Source organism: Rhinolophus sinicus, chromosome 14 (genome assembly GCF_057876585.1).
Source record: "Rhinolophus sinicus isolate RSI-liver-muscle chromosome 14, RSI-T2T, whole genome shotgun sequence".
In the NCBI taxonomy this organism is placed as follows: Eukaryota; Metazoa; Chordata; class Mammalia; order Chiroptera; family Rhinolophidae; genus Rhinolophus; species Rhinolophus sinicus.
In genome coordinates this window covers 182,745,971-182,756,285 of record NC_142514.1, presented here as the reverse complement: position 1 = coordinate 182,756,285, position 10,315 = coordinate 182,745,971, and the positions used below count along the sequence as shown (strand labels likewise).

The following is a 10,315-nucleotide window of genomic DNA, read 5'->3' as shown; positions in this document are numbered from 1 at the left end:
CCTGGCTCAAGCCTTATGGAGAGCCAGGCTAGAAGCCGATGGCCATAGCCTGACCTGTGGCTCCAGGTCCAGCCTCAAGAAACAGGAAGGGTCCAGGCTGTGAGCATTCTGCTTTCAGAGTGGGGGCCATGGAGGGCCTGCGTTTCACTGCAAAGAGGGAAAGTCTGTACCCTTAAAGGTCTTTCCAGAATGCGAAGCTGGAAACATTTTTGGTGCAGGAATGGGGAGTACGCCAGCGGCACCCCTCAGGCAACGCTGGGCACTGCCCAGGGATGGAGCCCCAGAACTCCATGGTGCCCCAGAAATCAGTGGGAGCTGTCGGGAGGTGGATCGGCCTCCTCCGTCTCTCTCCCATCTCATCAACTGGCAAATGAATGTTTGTCTTGAGTCACAAGTCCCTCTTCTGACCTAGGGAATCCCTTTGAGGAGCGCACACTGCCCCCTAAGGAGCTGGTGCCTGCGGTGCAGCTGGTCAGTGTGGGCAGGGAGACATCTGCTCCGCCCCCCCCTTCCCCCTTACTGCCTTCACCCTCCACCCCTCCACAGCTGGGGAAACAGAGGCTCAAAGACAGCCAAGCCTGGCTCAAGGTCCTTTGGTGAGGAAGTAAAAAAAGCCGGTCTAGAATTCAGATTTTCTCCCCCTCAAAGTCAGGTGAGGTGTTTGGCTGGTCTTTTATTTTTACACAAATCCCATTATTCCTTGCATGAGCTGCGAGCACAGGCGTGGCAGCATGAGTGCGCTAGGTTAAGGTCTGAGTCCGCCAGATCTCCTCAGGCTTCACCTGAAATTCCCACCCCTTCCCAAAAGGACCTAAGAAAAAAGTACCGGGTGTGATAGAAAAATACGGGGAATTTTAACTAAAAAAAAAATTATTACAGTAAAAGACACACAGCCATTAAGCGCCCTCAAAATACTCCCCCTCGCTTCGAACACACTTATCCCATCGTTCTTCCCACTTTCTGAAGCAGTTCTGGAAGTCCTCTTTCATGAGTGTCTTTACTTCATCCTCCATCATGACAATGCTCTGTGTCACACATCGCTTCTGGTATGTGGCAACAGCTGTCAAATAAAAACATGACAATGTGTCCTCATCCACCTTATTCACTGGATCTGCCACCATTACGACTTCGGGCTCTTCCCCAAAGTCAAAATGACCATGAAAGGAAAATGTTTTGAATCGATTCAGGACATTGAGGCGGCCATGACAGTGCAACTAAAGACGCTCATGAAAGAGGACTTCCAGAACTGCTTCAGAGAGTGGCAAGAATGATGGGATAAGTGTGTTTGAAGTGAGGGGGGAGTATTTTGAGGGGGATTAATGGCAATGTGTCTTTTACTGTAATATTTTTATTTATTTATACATTTCGCCATATTTGTTTTTAATCACACCTCGTATTTACTGTATCGTGTAACTAAAAATCCCAGAGGTGGTCTCAGTCTCTGGCAGAGCTGACCCCCTGTTCTCCACAGTTCTCTACCGTGAGGCCCTGCTAACCTCTGGTATGGCTTCCTTCTCAGACAGGCTTCTCACATGACTTGCATGAACTGGTTTGCATTGTACATAATAAACAGGAAATGCTTGTTAAACTGGTTTAATAAGTATTAAAAAACAGTTTACTGTGATTTACTCATGCTGTGGAATGCTACAACTGGAAGGGACAGCAGGGTGTCACAAGAGATTCCTGGGAGGTATTTCAGAGTTATCTAAATAGTATATTCATCAGACCACCAGGAAACCGGCAGGGAAAGGCCTGTGTCAAGGTCAAAGCAAAACAGACCAGGACAGAAGAAATGCAAAGGGGATAGGAGAGTCAAGGGATCAGAGGACACGGAGAGAGACAGGCCCCAGGAACCTGGGTGTTGAAGTGCAGTAAGAGTTCAGGAAATGGGTTGAAGCCAGAGAGAGAAGGACAAGCAGCTTCTCTACCCAGCTCAGCCCCAAAGATGAGGACAGCATGACCCTGACTCATTTCCCAGCCTCTACCTGGGGGCGCACAGTGCACAGACCCAGTGTGTGGCTAACAGGGGCCTTCTCCTCCTTTTCTGCAGCTTGCTCTGTCTCTTGTGCCTCATATTTGCTTTGTCTCTGGTTCTAGCACTTTTCCATTTTCCTGCTGAGCTTTTCCAGTGTGCTGGATCTTTCTGGCTCCCTCTGTTATCGGGAGACAAAGTCACCCATGGGCAGGAATGGCCAGGTGTTGGGGGTTTTCAGTGAGAGGGACTCTGCATATTTCACGGCCTCCTGTGGGGCCCTGGCGCATGCATTTCTCTCCTGGGTCAGCTTCCTGGTCATAGGAGGACAGGGGCGTTGGCCAGGAATCCAACTTTTTTTTTTCCTCCTCAATATTATAACTACATGACGTTATTCAAGGACCTGCTATACATTGTTTTGCCTTACATAGTCAATTATCTTCTAAAGAGATTTAAATAATATGAAAAAAATCTTTTATATTTATCCATTATTTGCCATTTCTGGTATTCTTTACTCCGTTTTGTCCATCCACATTTCCAATCCGTATAATTTCCCTTCTATTGAAGGGTTGCTTTTAACATTTATTGTAGTGGGGGTCTGCTGGTGATACATACTTTCCTGGCACGTACGAGTATGTCTGAAAAAGTATTTTGCCTTTGTTTTGAAATGTTTTTGCTGTATATAGACTACTAGGTTGACAGTTGTTATTTTCTGCTAGTACTATAGACAATCATGGGGATCAGGTAGAATACTCAGAAGGGTTTTGCCCAGGCAGTTAGGCAAAATCAGCCTTAGATTAAATGCTGCCCTGGTCTTACCTACGAAAGGTCAAAAACAAGACCCAAAAGGAACACACTGTTTCCAAATTACAAAATTGCATCCCAGAACATTGCCTTCTGTTTTGCATTGTTTCCAATGAGAAGCATGCTGTTGTCCGTATCTTTTTATTCCATTTTACGTAACATGTCTTTTTTCTTTGGTTGCTTTTCCAATTTGGTGGGATCCCAGTCCTATGTGATCTCTGGGAATTCTTCCTTCTAATCCCTTCTGGTGGCTCTTTCTCTGGATTTAGGTAATTTCCACACACTCATGCATTGATCAGAACTCACCTGAAGACCCGAGGGGGACCCTCTGCAGATCTTCGGAGGTCTATCTCCTTTCTGATTCTCTGCCCTGTGAACTCTAGTCACCTCGGTCTCCCAGCATCCTCTGCCTGGCTTCCCCCTCACTGTGCTGTGCCTTGGAAATTTTCTCCAGACAGTAAACTGGGAGAATTCTAGGGCTCACCTTGGTTTTTTTCCTGCCTCTTAGGGTTCATATTCCTCCATTGCCTGGTGATCAATATCTTAAATATCATTGTTTCTTATATTTTGTCTGATTTTCTAGTTGTTTGAGGTGACATGGTAAATTCTGTCCCTGTTGCTCCATCTTTGCTGGAAGTAGAAATTTGATGTATTTACATTTATTTCATCTATAGTTTCATACAATAAATGAATCAATGATACCGATATGATTTAATGGTAAAATTCAAGAATACATTCCATTCCAATCACCTTCTTTCAGAATACGTTAACATTTTCTCTTTTTGTATTTCAGAATGGACTTTTCAGATAATACGTCAGTTGATCTTGGTCAATAGTCTCCTTTTGATGCTTAAATATTCTCACTTTGGTCAGTGGAAGCACCTCGTAGTATGGCCTCTGTTATTTCAACTTGACCCTATTTATCTTTCAAATTTTCCTTCCTTACTGACATGCTAAGATTTTCCAGGCTCACCTTGTTCGCAGAGTCTATCGCTCCAGTTCTTATGAGGACTATGTCAAATTGTTGTGGTAAGAAGACCATGGATTTGAAAACTTTGAAACATGGCTTTTCTTATTTCCTTAAGATCTGTATACAGAGAATTGCTATGCAGGGGATGAGCAACAGCAGCTGGAAAATATCCCATCTCAGTTTTTTTTTTAAACCACCTTTACTGAGATATAATTTACATACTATAAAACGGGCCTATTTTAAGTGTATAGTTCAATGAGTTTTGACAAATGTAACCATCCCATCATCAAGATAAGGGAGCGTTTCTATTGTCCCATAAGGGTCCCTGTGTCCCTTTACAGTTAATCTACCCATTACCAGTCAACCTCAGATCCACCTTCTGTTATGTTAGATTTGTTCTGGCTTTCTAGAATTTCATACAAATGTACACAAATCTTTTGTGTCTTGCTTCTTTTTCTCAAGATATTTTTGAGATTCATCCATGTTGTTCCATATGTCAGTAGTTAGTTTTTTTCCTTTTCATCGCTGAGTAGTATTCCACTGTGTGGATCTACATGCTTATCCATCTGTGATGGACATTTAGGATGTCCAGTTTGGGGTTATAGGAATAAAACTGCTCTGAACATTCTCATACGAGTCTTTCTGTGAATGTATATTTTTACTTCTCTTGGGTAAATACCTAGAAGTAAAATTGCTAAGTCATATGGTAAGTACATGTTTTACATGTTTAACTTTGTAAGAAACTGCAAAACTGTTCTCCGTTGTATCATTTTACAATTTTACCTGTAGTGTATGAAAGTTCTTGTTGCTCCACATCCTTGCCTGTACTTGGTATGATTCAGACTTTTTTTCTTTTTTTTTGAGATTTTACTGGGGAAGGGGAACAGGACTTTATTGGGGAACAGTGTGTACTTCCAGAACTTTTTTCCAAGTCAAGTTGTTGTCCTTTCAGTCTTAGTTGTGGAGGGTACAGTTCAGCTCCGGGTCCAGTTGCTGTTGCTAGTTGCAGGGGGCACAGCCCACCATCCCTTGCGGGAGTTGAGGAATTGAACTGGCAACCTTGTGGTTGAGAGCCCATTGGCCCATGTGGGAATCGAACGGGCAGCCTTTGGAGTTAGGAGCATGGAGCTCTAACTGCCTGAGCCACCGGGGCGGCCATGATTCAGACTTTTTAACACATCAACTTTACAGGTTTTCTTTTAAACATGGGTGCCCTCAAGATCCCTCCCCACCTCTCCAAAAGTCATTTGGGCATTCATAGAGGAGAGGGGGAGACCCTTATATTCAAAACTATACAAACTTCAAAGGCTCATAATACACAGTTGGAAAGGCTATTCAAAAGCACATTTTGAAAACAGAGTGAGAATAAGTAAGGTGAAATAAAATTGAAAGGAGAATAAGACACACAATTGCAAGGAAAGGAAGTTACTGTATTATTCAGAAGAACTGCGGCATTATAAATCTGTAAAGGATTCACACTGTTTAAGGGAATAAAATATTTACGAGCCTTTCCGTTAGTGGAGCATTTATCTTTTAATATATAGGCTTATTATGGGCTGAATTGTGTCCCCCCAAAAAAAAATTCATATGTAGAAGTCTCAACCCTCAGTACCTCAGCATGTCACTGTATTTGGAGATAAGGTCTGTAAAGGGGTAAGTTAAAATGAGGCCATTAGGGTGGGATCCTATTCTAATATGATTAATGTCCTTAAAAGAAGAGGGAGCGATGCCAATGACGGCCACAAAGACAGACAGCAAGAGGGCAGCGATCTGCCCGCCCTGAAGAACCTGTCCTGGCTGTGAGAAAATACATTTCTGTTGTTTAAGCCCCTCTGTCTGTGGTATTTTGTTATGACAACCCTAGCAAACGAACACAATAAAGTCCTATTGATTTTATCATTTGTTGCTGGATCCAGCTGGGCTTGAAGATGGACGCCGTCTCTGGTCTTTTGAGAAGACCTAGGGCTACCATTTCCTGGCAGTGTAACTTTGGGAAGCAAATTAATTTCTCCATATGTTGTGCTTTTTTATCACTAAAAGTATACCCAATGATAACTATACTGAGGTTTTTTTGGGAGGATGAAAGCACATAAGTAAGCATCCAGCACCTGGCACATAGTAGGTGATCAATAAACATTAGGCCATTTCCATTTTCTCAGACTATACCTTGTCCAGTATCTTATAATAACCTCTGTATTTATGCTGCATTTTAACTATTTATACAATCCATTTTCCATATTTTAAAAAATTAATAGGCAGGGCAGAGGTTAATATTTTGAATTCACAAACTAAAAGGCTGAGGACAAGTGCATTCTTTGCTGGAGGTCACACAGTGAGGCTGTGACAGTCAGGAAACAGGCCAGGTAGATCTTCCCTAGGCTGATTGTGCCTTCCCTGAATTTGACCTCATGCCACCTGGTGAAATGTGCCAGGTTGCCTGTCCCACGTTAAATAGACTCTGCAATCGTGCTCTTTGAACTCTGCTTTTAAATAATTTCCCCATCTCCTTCTTTTGGGTCAAGTAGCCAACTGCCCATCTGCAGCAGTCCTGTCACCCCAACAAATGGTAATTTGTTGTTTCTTAGTGGCTCTGGCCTTGGAAATCAGAGCCACTTGATACCGATGCATGTAAAACAGAAACCAGTAAGCTCTGAGGTGGGATTCCAAGAGCTATATTCTTGCATCTTGTGCATGGTATGTTTGCTTACCGATGACTATACCTGCTCAGGGGCCTTCAGGGCTCCCTCTTGGTTACGTAGTACCTTGCCTACCTGCCCGAGCCCAGCACAATCTCACCAATGGCTGTGGCACAGTCAGTGCCTACTGAATAAATGGCCTGATGGTTTTGAGAACTGTCAGATTTGATGTTGCCCCAACCATGCTACCGAAGGGCTCTACCCAAGGTTGCCAGGCACTCCAGCCTCTAAACCCAGTGGTCAATTTTCAATGGCTGTGGGCTACGGAAGGAAGGAAACCACAGATGGTTCAAAGGTCTCTCGCTTGAGCAGTAAGAATGTCAGAGTTGGCATCAACCACAGTAGGAGTAGATTTTGAGGAAAGACCAGCAGCTCTATTTTGGAGTTAGGAAAGAGCGGTCTGGCTGGAGGTAAAAATTGGGGAGTTAGAAGCATATTAACACTAATTTAAAGCCAGGAGACCCAGAGGGATGTGCCCCAAGGGAAGGGGAGTAAAGGGAGAAGAGCGGATCCCTGAATGGCTTCAATGTTTAGAATTTGGGAGGTGAACAAGAACCATAAAGGAGGCTAACAGGGTCACCAAGGCGGTGAGAGGAGAGCAAAGGTAATGTTTTCAGGGGAGGGAGCCATCAACGGTGTCAGATTCAGTGATTAACTACCTTGAGACCGCTGTGCTGGAGAGGTCAGCCAGAGCCCACTGAGGCTGCCAGCTTACACCAGGACCCATGGCTGCCTCGTGAATGAGCCATCCTGAACGTCCAGCCCAGCCGAGCCCTTCAATTGACTGCAACCACATGCGAGACTCCAAGAGAGAACTGCCTAGCTAAGACCTCCCCAAATTCCTGACCCACAAAATCATGAGCAAAATAAGATGGTGGTATTGAGGTAGACTGTGAGATTTTATGAAGCAAGACCTACTCAAAGTTTTTCATCTGAGTGCAACGACCATGTGTTTATTTACCAACGAATCGTCAGGCACACAAATGCTTGGAAGAGCCCAACCATTTGGGAAATATCTGTTAAATTAGTAAATACACCCAGGAATTTGTCTTTTGGTTGTAAGTCTGTGGGAATCAGAGACTGTATCTTAGACATCTGAGTTTCGGAATCAGACTGTACTACTACTGTTTGTATCACTGTACGAAGAGAGCTTTTACAGGTATGCTTAATTCTCCATGGGAGACATGTGGTATGGTAGGCAAGCTCTAAGTTGGCCCCAGTGATCTCACCTCCTGGTATAGTCCTTCCTGGACTACACTCCCTTGTGTAGTCCCCTTCCACATTGTGTCAGGGCTGGTCTGTGTGACTGTTCTAAAATATAATGTATAAATAGAAAACTGTAGGTATCTTAAGGCCAAAATATTGAGAGATGGCTGTCATTGAAAAGACAGTTTGTGGGGCCAGCCTGGTAGCTCAGGAGGTTAGAGCTCCGCGTTCCTAACCCTGAAGGCTGCCAGTTCGATTCCCACATGGGCCAGTGGTTTCTCAACCACAATGTTGCTGGTTCGATTCCTCGACTCCCGCAAGGGATGGTGGGCTGCGTCCCCTGCAACTAACAACGGCAACTGGATCTGAAGCTGAGCTGCGCCCTCCACAACTAAGATGGAAAGGACAACAACTGAGTTGGAAAAAGTCCTGGAAGTATACACTCTTCCCCAATAAAGTCCTGTTCCCCTTCCCCAATAAAAAAAATATTAAAAAAAAAAAAAGATAGTTTGTTACAGCCCCCAGGAAGAGGGAGCATGCCATGCCACGGGGTGGGGTAGGCACACAGGGAAGCACTGGGCTCAGCTGGAGGGGGGCACTGTCGGCAAGAGTCTATTAAGGTTCTGCAGGAATGAATGGGTGAGCCAGAGAACCAGGTTTACGATTGGCTAGTCTGAGTCATTTCAGGGGGCTCTGGGGCAAAGGGGCTGTCCCTGCTTGGCTGCTACCCGACCCTGAGGTGGTTAGATAGATGGATAGAGGCCTAGAGTGTGAGAGCCTGGTATAGGAGGTGGCTGGGAGTGTGGGCTCTGGAATGGTTGGTCTGCATTTGAAAAGCACATACAAAAAAGCACATAAAAGCAGGGAATTGTTTACTATACCTAGGAATTGGCTCACCCTGGGGGCGGCGAGGGGCGGGGCAGTCCCTTCAGAGTCAACAAGGCCCCAGATGTCAAAGCATCAGAACACAGAAAACAAAAGACATGATAAATACAGTGACCAAAAGAATATGACAGAAGTGATGGTATACCACTTCCAAGGTCAGGTATAAAGACACCCTGTCTGTCTGCAGTGTGCTCTCTCTCATCACTTGCTCCAGGAAAGGCAGCTACCGTGTTGTGAGAAGGCCTATGGAGAGGCCCGTATAGCCAGGAACTGAGGCCTATTGCCAGCAATGAGTGCAGCATCTTGGCTACAGATCCTCTACCCCAGGAAAGCCTTCAGATGACTGCAGGCCCAGCTAACAACTTGATTGCAAACCCTTAAAGAGACCCTGAGCTGAAACCCCCGGCTAAGCCCCTCCCAGATTCCTGACCTACAGGAACCAGTGAGATAGTAAATGTTTGTTGTTCTAAGCCATCACACTTTGACATAACTTTAATGGAGTAACAGATAACTAATTCAGTGGTACCTCAGTTTTCCTTTTTAGGTTAGGGACGCTCAGTGAGACACTCGTATCTTTACCTTGATCTGGGGTAACTGTCTCCAGGCCGGTCACTTCAAGAGTGTGCAGCTCCGGGCGCGGACAAACAGCTGCGTGGGACTGGAGGATAAAGAGCGAGGTCAGCAGCTGGGAGAGGCAGGGGGAAGGCTGTGAAGAGGCCAGGCCAGTTCGTGGGGTTGAAGAGCGCTTGTGTACAGCACAACATCCTAGGGGAATCATCGGGCAGAGATGACTTGAGGGGCACGCGAGGGGCCGGTCAGTCCTCCCGCGAGCCCGGGTTCAGGCCCCACTTCCCAGTTCCCCCAGCCCTGCAGCCTTCAGTCCCTCAGGTTTCATGTTTCAACTCTACTGGGATTTACCTGGGACCCTGCCTTGCGCCTCCGTGACCGTGGAAACGGAATCCAGAGGCCACAGAGGGCGTGAACACACCGGCCACGAGGGGCGCATTGCGTCACTGCCCCACGAACCCTCGTGCCTTCCGCCGAGGCCTCGCCCCGCTGCGGTCTGCGCAGGCGCGGGCTCTTGCCTGGTCACTTAAGACTTTCCGAAGGGGCGGTCGGGAGGGATAGATCCGTGCTCCGTCCAGTCCCGGGGAGCTGGAAAGCGTGCTGCCTGTGGGACTGCGGGACGCGGCAGATGATGGGAGCCACTTAGCCTAGCACTCGGTCGGAAGCCCAGCTGTTTGTGGGGACCTCGGAGCAACGAGTCCTCGGCTAGAATTTCGGTTTTTTTCATTCGATGTGGACATCCTGCTTAAGCACAGACAGGGTTAGGGTGCGGAGCAAAAGAGCTGGTGAAGGGTGTGCAAGGGGCGCAGGGAGCTTCAGGTGCAGCCAGGATACAGAGGTCGCAAGCCTGGAGGGGGAGGCGGGGAAGGTCCCTGGTGGTCTCAACTACAAGGAGCCACACGTCCGGTTCTGCTCTCTTGTAGGAGGCAGGGGGACCGCCCAGGATTAGTGGGTGCCAGAGCCTCGGACCCCTAGCCCACCCTCCCTTGCAGCCCGTCTTCTACTGTAACCCTGAGGCCTAGTTTACTACTGGGTGTTGTGTTGGAAAGAGAAATAACTAGAAGAGGATACTTAAGGCAGGATAGTTATGTCATAGATTGTTGAAACAAAAATCTAGGTGTGAATCGCAACTCAGAATTTACCCTCTCCGAGCCCAATTCTTCTCTTGTGTAAGGCTGGGTAAAAGTGATTACTAACTTTGTAAGATTGCAAGAA

General features: G+C 46.3%; 1 long non-coding RNA gene across 1 annotated transcript; it reads right to left on the bottom strand.

Moving 5' to 3' along the window:
- Nucleotides 1–566: 566 nt before the first annotated feature.
- On the bottom strand, nt 567–9,633 carry LOC109450391 (uncharacterized). The gene is made up of 3 exons (XR_012497826.2): nt 9,452–9,633; nt 9,113–9,298; nt 567–1,060 (listed from the first exon to the last, which is right to left on the bottom strand). It is a non-coding gene; the product is annotated as an uncharacterized LOC109450391 (long non-coding RNA).
- Between the last annotated feature and the right edge of the window lie 682 nt (nt 9,634–10,315).